Here is a 21,229-nt window from a genome sequence, read left to right on the forward strand (position 1 = left end):
TCTACCCAGGAATTAAAATTAAAAACTTAATTTTGAAAGAAAAGGCACAGATCAGGTCAGACATGCGCTATGGAGAAAACCAAGAGGTGCCATGCACATGTTCATGGTTCTCCCTGTGCTGACCATCTGAGGCTCCAACAGGAAGTGACCCTGGAGCTCCAGGGACCAAAAGGAGGACAAGGGTGAGAACCCTGCCCATTATCAGAGGGTGGAAATAGCAGGGGTTAATGAGGAAATTATAAACCCAAGAATCGGAGCATTAAACAGAGCAGGAATCTGACTCATAAGGACTTCTTATCCCGACGATTGCACTAGGCAGCACATAGCTGGATTTGTTCAGTAATATCTCACAACAGCTGTAAGAGGTAGAGTGAGTGTTACCCCATTAGGCAGATAAGGAAATTGAGGCACAGGAAGATTAAGGACTTTGCCACGGTTGCACATTCCGGAAGTGTTGAGGCAAGGACGCCAACGCAGACCACCTGACTCTGGAATCTGGGCTTTTAATCACTTCGCTTTGTGATGCTTCTGGGTAGCAAGGCCAGCGAGGTAAGGAAAAGACTGGGGCAGTGGGTGGATTCGAGTGTGAGGTCCTAAGACTGGACTGGACAGGGCTTTGGGGGAGCTGAGGAGGCAGGAGGGCTGGGTTTCTGAGACAAGGAAAGAGGATCTCCCCGCAGAGGGAGAGAGAGACACAAGGAGCAGAAGCAGAGGCCCTGGAGCTCAGGTTCACCTGTGTCAGCATTCCGATGGTAGAATCCCCCAGATGGACATGAGCCAGGTTCAGACATAAGTAATTCCTAACACATGCCAGGCCCATGCTACACACTTTGTTCATATTATCTCCTTCTCCCTTAACAACAGTCCTACGAAGGAGATGTAAGTGTCCCCACTTTAGAGTTGAAAAAACTGTTGGAGTGCCTGGGGGGGTGCTCTGTTGGTTAAGCGTCTGACCTCGACTCAGGTCATGATCCCAGGGTCCTGGGATCGAGCTCATCGGGGAACCTGCTTCTCCCTCTTCCTGTGCCACACTCGCTGTCTTTCAAATAAATAAAATCTTAAAAGAAAAGAAAAGAGAAAAGTAAAGAAAAGAAAAGGGAAGGACAAGGAAAAAAAAAACTATCAACAAGGTTAGTGTTCTTGGTCGCACAGGCAGAAACTGGGCTTTGGTCTCCTGGGGCAGCTTTGCCCACAGGAAATGCTTGGGAGTGTGTGTCCAGAGGCAGCCCTTCTCTGGGGGAGTGTGAGGGCCCCGCTTTCCTGGAGAGACGAACTCTGAAGGCATAACTTACAACCCAGACCTACTCCAAACCCCTACACCGCGTGAGAGCAAGGATTAGGCTGAGGCTGCGACTCCGTGGGAAATCCCTCCAGCAGAAGGGTCCTTTCGGTTCAAGGTCAGCTTGTCTAGTTTCTTCGCCTTCCTTGTCCCACTTCTACTCCCATCTGGTCTCCGCTGGGAACACTTCCTTAATGAGTCACCCCTTGAGCCCTCTGCTTTGGGGACCTCCACATAAGACAGGCCTTAGCTTCTTTAAAGAAAAAAAAAAAAGATTTGTTTGTTTATTTTCGAGAGAGAGCATGAGTGGGAGGGGCAGAGGGAGAGGGAGAGAGCAAGCCAAGCAGACTCTGTGCTGAGCTGCTGAGGGCAGGGTCCATGTGGGATTTGATCTCGCAACCCTAAGATCACATGAGCGGAAACCAAAAGTCTGATGCTTAACCCACTGTGCCTCCCAGGTGCCCCAGGACACCCCCTAGCCTCTTAACCACCATCCTGGGCACCATCTTTTTGCGCACATCCCTCACTTTCTAGGAGCTGCTCGCACTCCCCCAGGGAGCAGAGACCCACAGGGCTTCGCCACTGCAAATTCCTGGGACCACCTCCCGGCCAGAGCCCAAAGTCCGAGGCTTGTGCCAACCTCCTCCGAGCAGAGTTTGGGCTGTGTAGGCTCCAGCCGGAGTTTGCCATTCCCAGACTTGAGCAAGCCCAGACACAGCCCACCTCCCAGGGCGTGGGACACTGTGCTGTGAAGTGAGAGGTGGTTTTCAGGGCCATGTCCAGACTTGTGGGGGGTGTCGAGCCAGATGTGAGAGGGATCAGCCCTGGTGCGTCTGGGGCGAGAGAACCAGACAGACCACTCCTCAGGGAAAGAAGCCAAACCAATAAATAAAGGTCCCTCACCAAAGCATAGATCTTGAACTGACAAGTTTCCTGAGGAATGTGTAGCATGGAGTTAGGCATAGCCACCGGGGACGGAGTGGAGAGTCTACTAGGGATTGCTGGGCTCCGGCTCACAGGAGGAAGATGCTGGGAAAGCCAGGGGTCTGACTCAGTGCTTCCCTGTGTCAGGCTCAGCTCCGACCACAGCTTGCCTGGAAATCCTCTCTGATCTGTTCCCCACCACTTGGTGGATTGGGTGCCTCTCCTCACTGTTCCCACATCGTCTTGTCTACTGCTGTAATTCCACATCTGTCTGCGTATCTGACCTCAGTTACACCGGAGTTCTGTCATTTTACCTCTGAAACACCAGGACGTAGCTCAGCATCATGGACACGATGAGTGCTCCGTAAATGTTTGTTGAATAAATACCCACCCTGTTTGAAGATCAGATGAGATAATGGATGGGAAAACAAACCATAAATTGACAGTACATTTATTCTTATTTTCCATGAATATATTTATGAATTTTATACAGAATGACATGCCATATGTATTAATAGTATTGATAATAGTAACATGTGCCAAAGCCTAAGCAAAAAGACTCCTCTAGAGTCCAGCGTTGAGGGAAACAAAAATACCCGTGTTTATTTACAACAGTGTGTTCATTGCTAAATTCACACCATCAATGACAAAAAATTATTATAACCCAAAAAGATGGCAGTCAGGTCTCTAGATTATTTGTCCGAGCTGACAGAGGTGCTGGCCTAGGGAATGACCATCATCACCGCTGCCTTTCACGTGTTTAAGACTTTCTGGTTTGAAGCTTTTGTGTCATCGGCTCTTCCATTTGCCATGTAAATTAATTTAAGAAATCAGACATTGGAAGCGGGGGAAATGCACTGGGTCCTTCTTTTTATATCTCTGTTCTTTTCTCAGGAGGCAGGAGTCCCAACAGGGAGCTTTCTGGGAGTGGAGAGGAGCCTGAGGGGGAGGCCGCGCCCTATGGGAGTCGCTGCTGGAAACAAGGACAGAGCAGAAGCTTGAAGGTCACTGTCACACCCCTGTGGAAAGACACCTGCCGGGAGGGCCACGGGACTTCAGTGTCAGGTCGTCTCCTGTAAGTCAGCGACCCACCTTCCTTATCACAACTGATGTTCACGCCCAGCCAGATCCCGTGATGCCTGATGCTGGATGCTCGGTCCCCTCCTCCGCAGGACAGACCTGCTCTCCCTTAGCCTGAGACTGAGAGGAGCAGATTCGTCCCCCTCCCTCCCCAGCCCTCCCACTTCCTCTCTCCCTCTCTCTCCCTCCCCTCCTGCTGTCCCGCCTTCCCTTCTTTCCTTAACACAGTGTTACTCTATTTAATTTTTTGAACAGGTAATACATTCTTAAAGTTATAAACAGATAATTATAAAAAGATACAGGACGATCTCTCAGGAACTCAGGGCCTGCTGTGTATCCCTCCAGAGATTTTTTTTAAGTGTATATACAAGCATTACACGGGCCTATGATTATCTACTACCCCATTCCTTCTTACGCAAATGCTAAACATTGTATAGTGATACATGGTGTTCTGTTCCTCAATTTTCTCAATTAATAGATCTTAGAACAGGAAGAGCTTCTTCTACCATTTTTTTTTCATAGCTGCATACTTTGCCAACCCACAACTTATTTTAATCAGACAGACATTTACAACCAGTGTCGCACTGGAAAGCCTTGGACCCGCATCATTTCCCAGCTGTTATCTGTAATTAGCCATGGAGGTTCCGGGTCAAGGGGCAGGCGGATTGGTGGTGTTCAGAGTCATTGCCAAATTGCCGGTCGTAGAAATTACACATCACTGTATGGGAAGAAACAAATCTCTAAAACTTTGCAATGGGCATCATTCTACCGCTGGTACACACTGGCTAAGCCCTTCCTCAGTGCCCGGTTGTTTATTATCTCCCTTAACCCCCACCACGACCTTTCGAGTTGGTGATGACGGGGTTCCTGCCGTCAAAGGAGAAACCTCCGATTCACAGGTGAGTAATGTTGCCACGCTAGGTCTCTCTTCCGGAAGCTGGGCAGTCAGCAAGTCTTCATTCTGATAATCGTAAGAAGAATTCCAACAGCCCGCCTTTACTGAGCACTTAAAGCCCTCACTTGACCCTCTCAGCCCTGTGACCCAAGCTCTGGAGTGTGCTCCATTTTTAGTAATGAGAAAACCAAAGGCTAAAGAGGTCCCAAGCCCCTGGTTGAAAGTTACACAGCAAGTGGACAGCAGTCCCAGGGTCGGACCCAGACAGCCTGAGCGTACCACCTGAACCCTTCACACCGCTACACTGAGGTCACAGCTTAGAAGTTCCAGAACACTTGTCCCCTGTGAGGGCCCCAATCGATCGGCAGGTGTGAAAGCTGAGGCCCAGGGGGAAGGGAATGAGGACTGGTTAGTGGCTGCCCTGGGTTAGGACCCCCTTCTCTTGCTCCAGCTGTGCTCTCTTATTGTACCTTGCAGCCACATCAGTGCCGTGACACCCTCAGTCCTGGGCTGGCTCATGGTACGGATGACAAAGGTGGCCCCGGCACAGCTCACAGCCTAACTGGCGAGAACCAGCCCTCAGCCCACCCGGCAGGCTGCAGCCACTGAGTCCGAGGCTGTGGGTCCCTGGGTCACTTCTCCTACGTACTCGCTACCAGTTGTTACAGTGATGACAAAAGACACTACGATGAGCCTGGCACGAGAAGCACCTCAATTTACTTCATCCTTAAAACAAGCCCACGACTCACAGGTTTGTATTTGCTCATGTCACCATCGGTTCGTGGCAGAGCTGGGATTTGAACTTGGGTATTTTTGAGTTTTTTAGAGATAGGAACAGTGGTTAGGAACCCGGTGTCTGGTGTCACACAGACTGGTTCTCCACTTACTGTTTGTTGAGCCAGGAGAAATTACTCAATACCTTGAGTCTCAGTTTCCCTCCCTAGAAAAAGGAGATTCATAATACAGTTGCCCCTTGAATAGCATGGCTTTGAACCACGCAGGACAACGTACACACAGATTCTTTACAGTACAACCTTGTCCATGTATGCTGTGCTCCTTATGATTTTCTTAATAACATTTTCTTTTCTCCATCTTACTTCATTATAAAAATACAATATGTAAGACACACATAAAATATGTGGTAATCGACTGTTTACGTTAGCAGTAAGGCTTCTAGTCAACAGTAGGTTAGTAGTAGTTAAGTGAGGGGGGGCGTTATATGTGGATATTTTACTGCGCCGGAAGTTGACAACCCAACGTTGCTCAAACAACTGTATCTGTTTACTCGAAGAGATGTTTGCGTACCATATTCAGACCAGCGTTAGTCACGATACCCAACTGTGTAGAGGCAGCCCAATTGTCCATCCATGGGTAAATGCGTTCACAAAATGTCACACACACACACACACACACACTATTCAGCCTTTAAAAAGGGGGGGGGGGATTCTGACACCTGCTATAACACAGAGCTCGAGGACATTATCCTGAGTGAAATAAGGGAGATAAGCCACTGACACCAAGACAAATCCTGTTTGGTTTCACGCCTCTGCGGTGCCTCAAACACTCATACACGTGGAGATGTGGAGACGGAAGGCAGCATGGTGGTTGCCAGAGGGTAGGGGAAGGAGGGAGAAATGGAGAGTCGCTTAGTGGGTAGAGAGTTTCGGTTTTACGGCCTAGAAGGAGTTCCGTGGGTGGACGGTGGTGATGGGCCCCGCGGAGTGAATGTCCTCAACGCCGCTGAGCTATACACTTGAAAGTAAATGTAAATGCTGGGCTCTAGGTTTTTCCTGCAATTCTTTAAAAAAGAAAAATATAATAATAGCGCCTGTTTTGGAGAGATGTGAGGACTCGATCACGTTTGTGAAGGGCCCGGCCTGGGCCTGGCTCGGAGGAAGCGCGGAATAGATGATGTTACGTGTACCGTTAGCTACCACTGTGTGTCCACGGAGGGAGCTACCCCGGGGGAGACCTCAGTGTCCCTGTCTTGTCTGCTTCTCTGACGGCACGTGAGGAACAAATGAGCTCTTATGCGTGAAAATGTTTCATCAGCTGTTAAAAAAAAAAGAAGAAGAAGAAGTGGAGAAATGATTGATCAAGTTGTTAGGGGCCCGTTTTGTCTGTCATTCTCAGCCTTTTGCGTCTAGCCCCACCACCACGCGTGTCCCCTTCCCCAGGGGTGACTCCTCCAGGACTCTCTCTCTCCCTTTGCTGACTAGAATTTTTGGGCAGATGTCCTGTCTGACTGGAAGCTTCTGGCAGGAGTCCTGTCTTCCTTCATGCCGCATCCCAGCGTCCAGCCTGGTGCCCATGTCCCCTCGGTCAGTTTTGGCTGATCTCATCCGAGTCTAGGGGGTGGGAGGCAGTGGGGCTGATGGTTTCAGCTGGGAGACGTCCTGTGAGGTCAGGGCCAGGAGGTTCAGTGCGGCTTCCTGAGGTGAGGCCCTCTCCTGGGTGCGGTTTCTCACGCGTGATGAGTCTGATCGTCTGTCCTCGAGCAAAGTCGTTGCCCAGCGGCCGTGGCCGTTTGGGGAGGGGAGAGAAGCCCAATTTGGGAAAAGTGGAGGGAAGGCCCCTGGACCGCCCAGGAAGAGGTGACTCGGGGACATGGGCTGCCTCGTTGTTTTCCATGGTTTTTCATTACTTGGTTTGAGCTCCTGCAGAGCCAGACCGTCTCAGGCATGGCTGGAGAATCTAATTCCGGAGTCTTTCAGCACAAAAGAATGCAATCAAACACCTGCTCTGTGGAAGTGCGGCCGGCCGTTTAGTAGGCGACCTTGGCTGTGGGTACACGCCCTCCACAGACACGGTGGCCCCAGGAGGGTAAGTTACTGGCCCGAGGTCTCTTGGAAAAGTGTCAGGATGGGGACAACGGCTCACACTTCTGGGACAGCACAGATCCTACAACCCTCTGTTGACTGAAAAGTTGTGTTCAGGTAAACTGAAGTTTTTCTGGAGCAGGCACTACTGCAAGACCTTCATATTCACATAACAAACATGTTCACCCAAGGACCTCTACACCTTCACAAAGGTTGGAATAGCTAGCTTTTGAACTGAGTTTGCCCTCCAAACACCAGACCAGAAAAATCACTTATTCGTCATTCTTCCTTTTGACTCATAATCCCTCAGCATGTCCTACAGAGGGAGTGTTGGTAAGCCCTGGAGAAGAGGAAGAAAATATGATGAGATAGCATGAGGGGCTTCCTTAGTCATCAGATGTCTAAGAACAAGCTTACTCAGACTGTCTCAATGATTGACAAGGGACTTTCTCCTCAAGGAAGGAAAGAAAATGGCCGCCATGGTATTTTCCACTCCACAGAGCACAGTTTGCCAGTGCTTGCCAAGCGTCTCTGTAGTGCCACACTGTTTCTGCTGGTAGGGTTTGGTGGTGGTCAGGGAGGATGGTAACTGATGTTGGATGGACATAGTGAAGTAAGGCATGGAGAGGAAAGACACGGCAAACACATGAAGTCAGACACAAGGAGTCTCACTCAGAACTCAAGTTCTTTCCTGCTTCTGGAAGATTTCACAAGGCCAGGAAGCCAGCTGTCCTGGGTCAAGTGAAGGGGAGGCAGCTTCGGGACACACCCAAGAGCAGTTTCTGGTCAGGCATTCCTGGCAACATGGGGTACCTCAGCCCACCCACGCCTTGTCCACGATGAAAGCTGATAGGCAGGGCCTGCGGAATGCTGGGGCAGGGCAGTGCCTCCCTCGTGGTTTAGGGGCACTGAGAGGTCTCCTTCTAAAAATATCTCCCTCCCCTTTCCTGCCGTGGAAGCTGAAATGTTCACATGGAAGTCTTACTCCCTTGGTTTGAGGCGTTATATTCCTAGTAGATCTGATTTAAAAATTAAACACCATCATGTGCAGAACAAACTGAGATATGATCACGCCATGACACTTCCCTTGGCATTTATTTATATCCCTGCACCAATCCAAAGAAGGATTTGAAATTATCACACATTTATTTCTCAGATTAGCCAGCTGAGGGAACCAGATCTTGTTTCAGCAAATCTGTGGAGCAGCTGAGAGAGGACTTTAGTTCTGCCTGGGACACCTCGTTTTTCTGCTCAAACCACTCCAAGATCTTCCCATCGTTCCTTACCCAAAACCCTCACCCAACTCACTCGCCATCTTGCTCAAGGCACTTCCACCTCATGCAAACGCACCCAGCTTTTACCTACCCCCAGACTCCTCACGAGCTGTCTCTTCTGCCCACAGATCCTTCCCCCGACTCCTGGCTCCTCTCTTCTTCAGGCCTCGGCTTGAAATGCCACCACTCAGGTGGTCCCTTGACTTTGCCAGTTAAGATAAGTGTTGGTTCCTATCTTTCAAAACACTGTTCTTTGGTTCACAGCCTTTCTTACCATTTGGCCTGTGTGTCTAAGGTGGATCTGTGTCATTTGTAGAGTCTGTATTTGGGAATTTGCTACTCCTCCGAATGGATTTGTGTTGCCCAAATCAATACGTGCAGGGCTTCGGAGGTTCATCTACGGACATGCGCAGAGCCGCAAAAAATTTGAGTCTCCCAACACACGTGTTCCCACCTGAGATCCAACAAAATTGACACTCTGCTTCTTATCTCAGCCCTCAGACTCTAAACAAGTGTCCTTTTTGCAATTTTGTGTCACACTTTTTGCATTTTGGGGCTCGCGGTTGGTCGTTTTGCTGTTTAACCAACTGAGCCACCCAGGCGTCCTGTTTTGCTGTTTAAATGGCTCCGGATTGGGCTTCCTGCTCAGCAGAGAGCCTGCTTCTCTCTCTCTCTCTCCCTTTGCCCACCGCTCTGCTTGCTTGTGCTCTCTCTCTATCTCTCTGTCAAATAAATACATAAAATCTTTTTAAAAAATTAAAAAATAAAATGGCCGCCGAGCATGGGGCTAGAGGGTTGTCTAGCACTCCTGAGCCCAAGAAGGCTGCCATGTGCCTGGTGGAGGAAAGGTAGGTGTTGGATAAGATTCGTCCAGGCATGAGTTATACTGCTGTTGGCCATAAATTTAACATGAATGAATTGACAATAGATGGTAAGTAAGATGTCTTTCAACAGAAGCACGCATAAACCCAGATTATGTAACAATTGGTGGATGAAATGTTGTGACCAGAGGCTCCGGGGAACCTAACCCTGTGTATCCCTGGGAGCCATGGTTCCATGTTCCCGTGGTGGCTTTATAAAACACAACCACTGAGAGTAAGAAGAACCGCATTTGTGTCCATTTTATTCGCTTCTTAGGGCCACTGTAACGCATACCACAAACTCCGTGGCTTAAAACAGTAGAATAGTATTCTCTCGTGCTTCTAGAGGCTAGAAGTCCAAACTCAAGTTGTCAGCAGCACCTCGCTTCCGCTAAAGGCTCTCAGCAGGGATCCTTCCTTGCTGCTTCCCAGTCTCTGGTGGTTTGCCGACAATACTTGGTGTTTCGTGGCTTGTGGTGGTATTTATGCTCCAGTCATCATGTGGCTTTCTCTCGGGTGGCTCTGTCTCTCTATCACTTCTCTTCTTGTAAGGACACCAGTCATACTGGATTTAGGGCCCAACCTGCTTCAATATAACCTCATCTTAGAAATATATGTATCATATGTAATACACAAAACACATGCATTATATGTAACGTATTATTTATGTTTCTATAACATATATACTTAATCAGTATCTATCTATGCTACTACCCTGCAAACTCCGTGAGGCAAGAACAATGGCTTTCTTATTCTTCTTTTCATCCCCAACACCAAGTCCAGCCTGACACAAGTCAGTAAATACTTATGGGGGATGAATGGGGGAATGAATGAATGGATTTCAAAGCTCAGAATGTTAGACACCATTGAGCCAGCAGTGACCAAACTCTCTAGGAACCCACAGCTTCGCGAATCTGGTCAGGCTGAGAAAGAGGGCAGGTGGGTGGGCTTGCGGTCTCAGCTCCCTCCCAGAGCTACGTCAACCAGTTACCGTGTTTGTACCTGTTTTATATACTCCATTCTATGTAACAGAATATGCAATATTGCTTTTATAAAGGAGCTTTAGTGAGTTTCACATGTGTGAAAAATACCGCGTTCCCCCTCCCCTCCTTTGTAGATAAGGAAACTGAGGTCCAGAGACATAAAGGGGTTTGCTCCAGGTCACCAGGCAGTAGTGGGAGAGGCAGCCAGGGTTTTTGAGCCCTATTCCAGAACTTTCGCCTCAATGCTCACCTTCCTGCCAAGACACACAACGCGAGAATTTTGGAATTTGCCCTCCCGGGGACCCTGTTTTTCTATCTGGAGCAACTTCTGGGAGAAGGAAATGGAGCCTGTGGCATGTGCCCCTTCCCCACAGCTCTCAAAGGCCCTTTGTGCCAAGTTCCATGGACATTCCACAGTCCTGCTCTGGGCACATCTATCTGCCAGCGGGTCACAAGCCGAACCTTCATCTCTGAGCCGCGGTGGTTTGGCCTTTCTGTCTTTAAATGCACCCTTTGCTTTCTAGAAAGCTGAAACCAAGCGAGGGAGGTCAGACTCCAGAGGCCCGGCGCAGATGGGCTGGGGTGGGCTACCAGAGGAGAGGGGTCTGTTTTGCAGACCTGGCTTGAGAAGGAAACTGTGCTAATTATCTCCCAGGCCCAGCTGCAGAAACGCCTTAGCTCGGCAGCCGATTATAAATAGCCCAGAATGCACTCCCAGCCGCTTGAAAACAAGGATATTTTTGCCCTGGGTTAGAAGAACAGCTCTTCACAGCTTTCCTGGGCCCTTTCCTCAACCCCACCCCCAAAGAGCTATGATTTATGTCTCAGCACCATTACTGGGACCAAGTATCACACAGCCCCGATAAACAATGATTAATTCATGGCCACGTTTTGTGAAAAAAGAAGGCATTCCTTTGGAAGTCCTCTCTTTCATTTTGGCAGAGACATGCTGACCCGGGAGACCAGAAGGCAGTTGTACTGTGAGTTCATTACCCTGGCTTTCATCGGGCTGTCTCTGCCCTTGAACGAGGTGGGGGCTGGGGAAGGCAGCAGGTCACTGAGGCAGGGGGCAGGAGGGAGCCGAGAAGACATGCTGGGGACTTGACTGTTTGTTGAGATACTCTGGAAAGAAAAAGCCAAGGATGCTGGGCCGGTCCGTTTACATCTGAGTCCTTTTTAAAAGGAAGTCAGTCTTTCTGTGAGGAAATCAGGCCTTAATGCAAATACCCTAGAAATCCTTACACCAGCTGGCTCACTCCTTAGGACCTTAAGTTTGAACAGTAGCTCCCAATGTACAAAGCACTTTTCATGTCCTGCTCTCATCTGACCCTTACAACAACTGTTTTATTTGTTTGTTTTTCTGGAATCAAAGACAATCCCTGCTTGTTGTAGAAAAGTTTAAAAATTTCACAGAGGCATAAAGTAGGAAAAAAAAAAAATCCCACCCAAATCCCATCACACTGGGACAATAATGTTTCCATGGTCATCCTTTCAGACCTCCCTTATTGGATTCTGGAATGGATATCGTTTTACCTGCCTGGGACTGTATTATGGTGTTAGTTGGGCTCTTGGTAGAAATAGATGGCACATTCAAATGAGTAATTGCAGAGAGTTTAATAGGGGCTGTTTTCATTGGCCTGGGTAGAGGTTGGGAAAATCGGCAAGGAATGGTGCTGTGCACCAGGGCTAGCAACAAGGGAGAGCCATCGGGACTCATGGGTCTGACGGCCAAGGGTAGAGGGAGCGGTTACAACAAACCACAGCTGTGTGAGGAGGGTCACTTGTCAGGACCTGTAGCCTTCAGGGAGACACAGCCAGCCCCCGTCAACAGCAGAGCTGGAGCCCCGATCTCACTCTCCCCTACCCTCCGACTGCGGGTGCCTCCCATCTGCCAACTCAGCTGCCGTTAGAAGGCATAGAAGCCCATCGACGGTGGTTCCTGGAGGCCTAAGCCCCTGGGCACAGAACAAGATGGAGAGGGTGGAGAGTCGACAGGAGAGACAAGCAGAAAATATCTTTACCATCCACGGTGATCCTGATCCTTTTGTAGTTCATAAGCGTGATGACTGGGCGTTCGCACCGCAGTGTGACATGTGCTTCCCTCAAAGCTTGTTACAGCCTTGGCACATTACCCATCTGACATTGAAAAAAGATACTACTTTTACCTTTTTTTTTTTTTTTTATGGTTCACTAGTTTTCTGTTTGTTTGTTTGTTTTATGTACTTTTACCATTCCTTGGTAAGGCAAGAACTTTCTAATTCAGTGAATATAGATCGGCATCATACTTTTTAATGAACCTCGTCTGGACGTAGCAAATGTATTTAACTGAATCCCTGTTGATGAATACACAGTTCGTTTCTAATTTCTCAAGAGCGTAGACAATGCTGCAATGGGCAGATCTGTACATCCAAACTCTGTGCACTTAGGAAACATGATTCTGATTCCCCTTTGATATTTCTTAGAAACTGAGGCTCCTTGCCTGTGAAGCTTGCCCCCAATCACACAGCAGTCACGTGGTTTTTCTAAATCCTCCAACTTCTCAATATTGATAGAAAAAGGAGGAGGAAAGGAAGCTTCTGGTTTTGAAACTGAAAAAAAAAAAATGCTTATCCCCTTGAAAGTCCTCTCAGCCATGTGACCCTGAAAGGGTGGGGACTCTTGGGTCCTGGGCTCACAGGGCCTCAGTCAGTCATGAGGGACAAGAGGAGGAGGACAGTGCAAAGGGGAAACAGAAAGTGATGTCACGGGACACCCCTTCCCTGGCTTCCCAGGTGTCACCTCAAGAAGGGGAAACAGCTCCAGAGGCCTTATGGTGGTAAAACAGGGAGGATATGGGCCCAGGAAGTGAGTTAAGGCAAAAGGCCGCACTTCCTGTTTGCACCTCAGTCTCCTCATCTGGAAAGTGGAGACGAAGCTCACCAGGCAGATTTGTGCTGAGAGCCCCTGACCCACACACGTGAAAGGGCGTGGTGCCTTGTCAGTCCTCAGTAAATATACATTTCTTCCTTTCTTGCCCCAAAGCTGGGAGCCAAGCCAGACAAAACCTGTTTCTGTGTTTTTTTTTTTTTTTAAATTCACAACTATTTATTGAGGAGTAGATAAATATGAAGATAAATAAGACTCAAGGAGCTTAGAAACCGATGTGTTTCTCAGTACTTGAGGGTCTCTGCTTTTGTCTGGGCCTTTGTTCCTATCTGGAATGTCCTTTCTCTTCTACCTGGTGAAGTCACTTACGTTGTTCATTGTCCACTTGCACAGGAACCCAACCAAATGTGTCACACCCTCACCCGCACCCCCACAGCACCGCGCCCCTTCCTCTCTCTCAAACCTCGTTTCTTGGTGTAGACCAATGACTAAGAGTGTTGGAGTCCAATGGGTTGGTCTCTGTCCCAGCTCTGCCACTCACCATGCTGGTGCATCTCAGTGTCCTCATGTCAGAAACGGGAAGGACATTTCCTACCCCAGAGGGTAGTTGCGGGAACCGGAAGGGTCTAGACACGCACAGCTCTGAGAACAGGGCCTGGCCTAGAGGAGGCCCTCCTCAGTCAGGACTGGAGTTGCAACTCTTCGTCGCTGCCCCCTGGCACTGAGCGGGGCCTCCATGGACGCTTGTCAAAAGAACTCATGATGTGTATTCCTTGGCAAAATAGCAGGATAAGAGGACTCCAAAATGGTCCAGAATTAAGAACTCACCGAGGGACAAGGTGCACGGCGGCACACGCTGCGTGGGGAACAGAGGAGACTCTGGTGGGCAGCCTGAGGAGAAGGTGCAGGTGGGGCCTGTGCCCAGTCCCTGCATAGGGACTCAACGGTGGGACACAAAGGAAGAAGGAGAGGGGGCGACTGAGCTCCGGTGCCAGCCCCTTGGAGCCGTGTGACTTTGGACAAGGCCTTTCACCAGAGAGGATGGCCTTCTTTGTAAACGAGGACAAATAGCCCCCTTCCCACAGAGCGCCGTGAGGACTAGACGGGCTAAGCTAACGCTCCCGGCCCACAGCGAGAGGCAGCCTGGCCACTCAGCTGTTATTATTCTCATCGGCCCTCTAGGCGACACGATGACTGCTCTCCGCTTGCTGGGGGTCCCGGGAGCTCTCTGATCCAGGAGTCCATGGGCTGGGCACTGCCGAGCGCTGAAGGCTGGGGGGCTGCCCTGCAGGAGGGGAGCCTGGGCCTGCCGAGAGCCGGCTTCCTGCCACCAGCCCATCTGCCGGGGCCACCACAGCCAGAGCGATGAGGTGGAAACAGGGAAGGAGTCTTGGTGTCTGAGCTATATGCCAGCCTGGGCACTGACTTTCTGCTTCCCCTGGGGTCACCACAGGCTCCATCAGCTGCCTGCGTCCGCTGGCCTCCCCCCAAGAGCAGCCACTGGCCTCTCGCCTCAGTTGCCAAGGACACGGTCTCCCTCAGAGGCCTGGCGTCGGGTCTCTGCCTCCTGGGTGTCCTTCCTGACCCAGGGCCTACCCACCAGCCCTGTTCCCATGCTACTTCCTCCTCCCCAGGGGAATTCTCCCTTTCCATTCATTCATTCATTCATTCAGATAACAAATACATATTGATCAGGTGCCTACAAGGGAGGCCAGGTACCAACTTAGGTTCCATAGATGCGGAATGGAACAAAAGAATAGAATCCCTGCCCACATGGAGATTATAATCTAGTGAGGAAGAAATTATATATATATATGATACAAAGGAAATTATGAGAAGTGGCTTCTCAGAGGAGGTGACATTTGAGCAGAAGCTGACACTGTAATGAGGGGGTCACCTCGTAGGTGTCTGGAAGAAGCTTCCAAGCCTAGGAACAGCCGTGTGAAGACCTGGCATCAATAACACAGTCGGTGGTATGTGGGGAGCAGCAAGGGGCCAGTAGGGTTGGGGAACAAGACGCGAGGGGGTCAGAGGTGTAAGAAGAGATTGGACTGATAGCAGCAGTCAGACAGCGTATGGCCTAGAGGACAAGCCAATGACACTGCATTTGATTCAAGGGGACAGGAAGCTGCCACTCCCAGAGGATTCAAGCAAAGGCTCTGATTTCATTTTACAAGTTTTGCTCCAGATGCTGCATCGAGAATTAGGGGTGATGGTGGGCAGGGGTCGGGGGAGTCACAGGTGGATGTAGGCTCTTAGTTAGAAGGCTGTTGCAATGACCCAGGCGAGATGAAGCAGTTTGGCCCCGCGTGCCGATGTCTGTGATGACAAACACGTGGACCCAAGGTGTCTTTGGAAGAATGAGTCAATAAGCCTGGCTGCTGACCAGGAAGTGGAGGGTAAGTAAGTGTCCTGTCCCAAAGACAACTCCCAGGTGCTTGGCCCGAGCTGGATGGGGGCGCCTTCTCCTAAGATGAGGAAGATAAGGAGGGAGAAGCTATTTGGATAAAATCTACAGTTTGGTTCTGAGGGTCATCAGCCAGGAAAGAGGAAACGCCAACCAAGCCTTTTCACAGTCTTTGAATCTGGAACTCAGGAGGGCGGTGGACTCTGGAGACAAGAAGCTGAGGACGTGAGCACAGCCAAGGGCCTGAATGAGGTTCCTGGAGAGCAAGAGAGGGGTCGGAGGAAGAAGGCTGAAACCAAGTTCACTAAGAGCAAAATAAAGAGTGGAGTTCTAGAAGCTGAGTGAAGAAAAACTTCTAAGTCAGAGTAGTAGGGAGACTAATGGCCCCTGAGAGATACTTTCTTGCTAATCCCTGGCCCCTGTAGATGTGTTACTGAACCTGGCAAGAGATGGTGCAGATGTGACAGGTTTATGGACCTCGAGGTGAGGAGAAGATGATATTCTGCAGGCAGGCCTCAGAAGCAGAGACCCTTTCCTGGCTAAGGCCAGAGGGAGATATGACAACAGAGGAATGGCCAGAGAAGTTCAATGTTCCACAAACCAAGGCAGGTGAGCAGCCTCTAGAACCTTCTAGAACCCGAAAAGGGCAAGGAAATGGAAAGCTCCCCTCAGAGCTTCCAGACAGAGACATAGCCCAGCCTGTAGTTTAGCCTAATGAGACCCCTCTCTGACCCCTAACCTACAGATCTATAAAATAATAAACTTGTGTTATCCAAAGCCAGGTGATCTGTGGTGATTTGCTGTGGTCGCCACAGAAAACTTATGAAACGAGGAAGTGATCAGCCCGTCAAGTCACAGTCCAAGCTTTAGGAAAACGAGAATGAAAATTTCTAGGGGTTCAGGCAACGAAGAAATCCTGGAGACCTCAATCAGGCTAGTTAGGAGGGGGCGAAGAGTGGTGGGACAGGCCTGAGGAGCATCGGAAGGGTCAGGCCAGTCTGTGGAGGAAGTAATCTAGAAAAGGAAACCAAGACATGGGGAAGAGGGGTGTGTGGCCTCAAAGGAGAGCTCCGGTTCTTGCTTCTGAAGATGAGATGTATGCTTTTATGCCAGGGAGGATGACTGGAGAGAAGAAAAAATGTGATGAAGCAAGGAAGAGTCAGCGTTGTGGCTTCGGGTCCACAATCAGGACCCGTCCCCTGTCCACTCCTGAGCATTCAAGAGCCAGGAGCAGAGGCCAAAAACCCACAGGAGATCCACACCTCAACCCAACCTTCCACGGAAGACAGGGATCTCTCCCAACAGAGCGAACACGGGACTCATCTCGGGCCACTCCCCTCTCCACGTGTGGTTCTGTGGTACCTCTCCCATCTCGCCTACAGCCTGTGTTCCAGGGGTTGTGAGGTGTCTGGGCTCATGGGTACACGGTTCCTTAAGCAGTGAGACAGTATCCATCTCGTTCTTTGTGTGTCCCCAGCCAAGCCTAGACACTGACACATGAAGGATGTATTCAGTAAACATCTTGCTGAGCGATGGTAACAGGCCCATCATAGCCCCAACCACCGGGTGCTCACGCATGCCAGGGGCTTTACTGGCCACAGGTCTGGTCTCACGCCATCCTGCTAACAGCCCTGTCATGCCCATTTTATAGGCAAGTACACTGAGGCCCAAAGAGGCTCTTTGGTTAATCCAACCGAAGAGGTTAAATGACTTGCCCAACATCACACGGCTGGTAAGTGGCAAGGCTGGGACTTGAGTCTAGGCAGTCTGACCCGAGAGACCCTCGTGCGAGAGTCCACCGCCTCACCTGTGGCGTGTAACTGCTGGAGGGAGCCGACTCCAGGCGCTAAAGGAGCAGAGCGGAGGGGGACCCAGGCCTTCTCAGAGGGGACACCTGAGCTTGGTTCTGAAGGCTGAGGACAGCTCAGCCAATGAAGAGGAGGGCGGGGGAGAAAAGGCAAGGGTGGGGACCGTGGGCTGGCTCTCAGGAAGCACCCCGAAGTTCCCTTTTGCTGTCGTGGAGGAGCGTGGAGCAGGGGGAGGTGTGCAGGCGAGGGAGGCAAGGCCTGGGGCAGGAAGGCCTGGCGAGGAAGGGAAATGCCCAGAGGAGCCCAGTGAGGACTGTGCGGAGCACCAGCATACCTTACCCCCACTCCCCCACGACAGGCTGGCGGGAGATTTGGGCATGGCCAGGGCTAGAGAGCGGCACCAAAGCTGGCCCGCCAGCCGTCGCCCTCACAGTGGACACTGGCCTCTCCAAGTCTGCAGAGATTCAAGTTCAATCTGCAAAAGCAGTGGCCAGGGACCAAGGCCCAAAGGGGGCAGGGCAGCGTCAGAGAAGGGAGCAGGGGCCAAGCCTCTGTGTGCCCACAGACAAAGGCAGAGAGCAGGCTGAGAGTGAGGACAGCGTGTGACACCTGGGCCACAGGCCTGGGCAGCAGCCGCCACAGCCCTGGGGATAATGGCTCCTTTTGTCCTCCTCATAAATTCTCCGGAATAGAAAGGATTCCAGGGCCTGCTTCTCCTGCTTGCACAATGCCGGCTGCCCGGGGGCCCCACTGTGCGGGCCTGCCTGAGCCTTTGGGGAGCATTCCGGCCTCTCCACTGTCTGTTCCTTCCCCGCGTGCAGGAGCGGGAAGTGCAAGCCGTGCCAGACATCCTGCAGGGGGCTGGGAGTCTGGGCTGGAGGCAGGGCCTGAGCCAGGAACTTTCTTTCACAGCCCAGAGGAAACCAAAGGATCCTGAAGCTCTGAATGCATGTTCATATCTCTGCCGGTGCCTCCTAATGCTTGTCCTCCCCTGCTCTAACCCTTCCCACCTCCCCCCACCCCTGTTTTCTTCCACTCTCAGCAGACCATAGGGATTCCAAGCACAGGCTCTGGATTCCTGTTGTCTCCTACCAGTGCCAAATAGAAACACATTCTCACCTCCTTTATTGTAGCTGCTATGTTTCTGTTAATAAAACCTGAGACGATGAGGCACCCTGGCCATCCCTTTATGCGGATGGCTCTCTCTTGCTCACTGTATTCAGCCCAAGAGAATAATATGCCCCTGGTGCTCTGAACATTTGTAGAAGTCATTGCGATTTTCGTTGCGATAAGGCTGGATTCAAATTCTGACATGGGCACTCAGAATGGCAAGCTATTTAACCTCTACGAGCCTCCCTTTCCCTCTGTAGAATGGACATGGTAGCCCCTGCTTCCTAAGACTGATAATGAGAATAAGCGAAAAAATGCATATCACATGCTTAGCTCGGAACACAGCCTTCCAGAAGGTCTCAGTGAGGGTAGACAGCCCAGTGGGTCATTCAGCCTGTCCTTAGTCTTCTCCAAAGACAAGCCACTCACACCCTGTATTCTATATTCAGACCGAGTGCAAAGCTGCTCTTATATTCTCACTGGTGCTGAGGGTAAAGAGGAAGGGGGCTTATAAGCATTTCTTATGTGCCAGGTGTGACCATAAATGACTCCGAGAAACTAGGGGTCTTGTCCGTACCACACAAAGGAAGTGACCAGGAGTTGAACTGGAGTCTGTCCAACCCTCTGCACCATGACACAAGAGAATTTCATGTCTGTGAAAATGACTTCCATGTGCCCCTTGGTACCTTCTCTTCTCCAGGGAAAACATTCCCGAGGTCTCACGGGGACGGTTTTGTGTTCCTCCACCATCTTGGCCTCTCTCCTCTAAGCGTGCTCTAATTTGTCACTGTCTCCCTTCAAAAAATAGCCTTCAGACACAATATTCCTGTTGTCTCCTACCAGTGCCAAATAGAAACACATTCTCACCTCCTTTATTGTAGCTGCTATATTTCTGTTAATAAAACCTGAGACGATGAGGCACCCTGGCCATCCCTTTATGCGGATGGCTCTCTCTTGCTCACTGTATTCAGCCCAAGAGAATAATATGCCCCTGGTGCTCTGAACATTTGTAGAAGTCATTGCGATTTTCGTTGCGATAATGGAACCCTTCCCAGCTAGTTTAAGCCATCAAGCATATTTTATTTGGTAGCTCCCAGAATCTCTAGCAGGGCCAAAGATTCCAGCCCAGAAGGAGCACAGCCAGGAACAATTCATGAATTACCCCTGACTGGGCTTCTCCACCAGAGTCATGGCCGCTGTTGACCAAGGCGTCACCACTCTCACATTGCACATGCTGGCGTGGAGCGCTGTCTCCATGACATCTGAGATTTGAGTCTCCTACATGGCGGCAACTCCTTCCACACTTAGTCTCTTCTAACTAAGCCTCCCTGGGCACATGGCAGGGACTGAATGAGCCTCCAAGATGGCTCCAGTGATCCTCACCTCCTTGTGTTTGTGGCTTTGTGTGGTCCCCTCCCACACTTGCTAGGGGCTGATTGGCGTGACCAATAGGATTTTGCAAAAATGACTGGAAGACTTCTGAAACTAGGTCCTAGAAGACATTACAACTTCCAGTCTGTTCTCTTGGAGCACTCACTCCAGGAGAAGCCTGTCGCTAGGTCACGAGGACACTCAAGCAGCACTCTGAATTAGCGAGGAGGTCGTGACGCAAGGAACGAGAGCCGACTGCTGACATCCAGCCCAAATGAGCTGTGCCTGTGAGGGAGTCATCTTAGAAATGGATCCTCCCGGTGGGGGGTGGACAACTGGGCAGCTCAGTCTGTCAAGCATCTGTTTTCGGCTCAGGTCATGATCTCAGAATCCTGGGATCCAGCCCTACATCCGGCTTCCTGCTTGGTGGGAAGTCTGCTGCTTCTTTTTCTTCTGCTCCTCCCCCACATTCATGCTCTCTCTCTCTCAAATAAATAAATAAAGTCTTTAAAAGAAAAAAAAAAAAGAAGAAGGAAGAGGAGGAGGAAAAGGAAAAGAAGGAGGAGAAGGAGAGGAAAAAGAAGAAGTAGGAGGAGGAGGAGAAAGATGTGGAGGAAGAAGAGGAGGAGGAGGAGGGGGAGAAGGAGGAAGATGGGGACCCCCCCCAGCCCCAGACAAGCCTTCGGATGATGCAGTCCTAACCACCATCTTAACTGCAACCTCACGGGGGACCTTGTGCTGGAACCACCCAGCTAAGCTGCTCTCGGACATCCTATCCACAAAAACTACAAGAGCTATAAAATAGTGTTTGATCTATGTCGCTTAAGTTTTGGGCCAATTTGTTGTTCCAAAGCAATGGAAAATTAAGGCAATACTCGTAAAGACTTAGAACACCGCCTAGCATGTGGTCGGCATTCCTTCAAGGCTGTGCATGCTTTTATCCTTACTCACCTCTGGGCCACATGTCAGAAGCCACCACCTGGGCAACCTGGGGAGTCTGGAAAAGGGAAAGGATGCCAATTTCACTTCATCTTCATGGCAACCCTATGACCGGGTCTGTTGGTCTCTTCATTTCACAGATGACAAGAAGCTGAATCACTTGCCGGGGGATCTGAAGACCGAGAGCCAGGATAGGAGCTCTGGCTGTCTGACTCCAGCTCACCATGGCAGCAGGCACCGAGGGAGGCGGGACCTCACTGTTGGGAGTGCCCGACTTTGTGAATTGTCACTTCATGTCTTTGTAAGAATGACATGTGGAAGCTGGGAGATGAGCCGAAGCACAGAAGGGGAGAAGCTGGGAATCACAACTCAATCCCATGAGAGCCGGGAAAAATGCCTTTGACACCAATTTCTTCACCACCACCCCTTGGGCAGAGATGTCGCCAGGACCCACGGTAATTCAGCTGGTAGGATGAATTTGGAGCTGACAACCCCATATCAAAGATTTTTCTGATTGAGGTGCAGGCTGTCTGGGAAATTCCCGGTCCTCCCAGGAAGCCCCCAGGGCTCCTTGTTAGCCTCGCCTGCCTTCCTCATACCACATTTGAGCTGCCA

General features: G+C 50.4%; 2 long non-coding RNA genes and 1 other non-coding gene across 3 annotated transcripts; 2 read left to right on the forward strand and 1 right to left on the reverse strand.

Annotated features, from left to right (window-relative positions):
- Positions 1-321: 321 nt before the first annotated feature.
- Positions 322-5,227, forward strand: LOC131828006 (uncharacterized). Its single transcript, XR_009352178.1, has 3 exons — positions 322-549; positions 3,098-3,278; positions 4,656-5,227. It is a non-coding gene; the product is annotated as an uncharacterized LOC131828006 (long non-coding RNA).
- A 4,169-nt stretch (positions 5,228-9,396) lies between these two features.
- Positions 9,397-20,686, reverse strand: LOC131828007 (uncharacterized). Its single transcript, XR_009352179.1, has 3 exons — positions 20,627-20,686; positions 12,136-12,250; positions 9,397-9,717 (listed from the first exon to the last, which is right to left on the reverse strand). It is a non-coding gene; the product is annotated as an uncharacterized LOC131828007 (long non-coding RNA).
- LOC131828460 (small nucleolar RNA U13) lies at positions 12,153-12,256 on the forward strand. The gene has a single exon (XR_009352466.1). It is a non-coding gene; the product is annotated as a small nucleolar RNA U13 (small nucleolar RNA).
- Positions 20,687-21,229: the final 543 nt, after the last annotated feature.

This window comes from Mustela lutreola, chromosome 3, assembly GCF_030435805.1.
Source record: "Mustela lutreola isolate mMusLut2 chromosome 3, mMusLut2.pri, whole genome shotgun sequence".
In the NCBI taxonomy this organism is placed as follows: Eukaryota; Metazoa; Chordata; class Mammalia; order Carnivora; family Mustelidae; genus Mustela; species Mustela lutreola.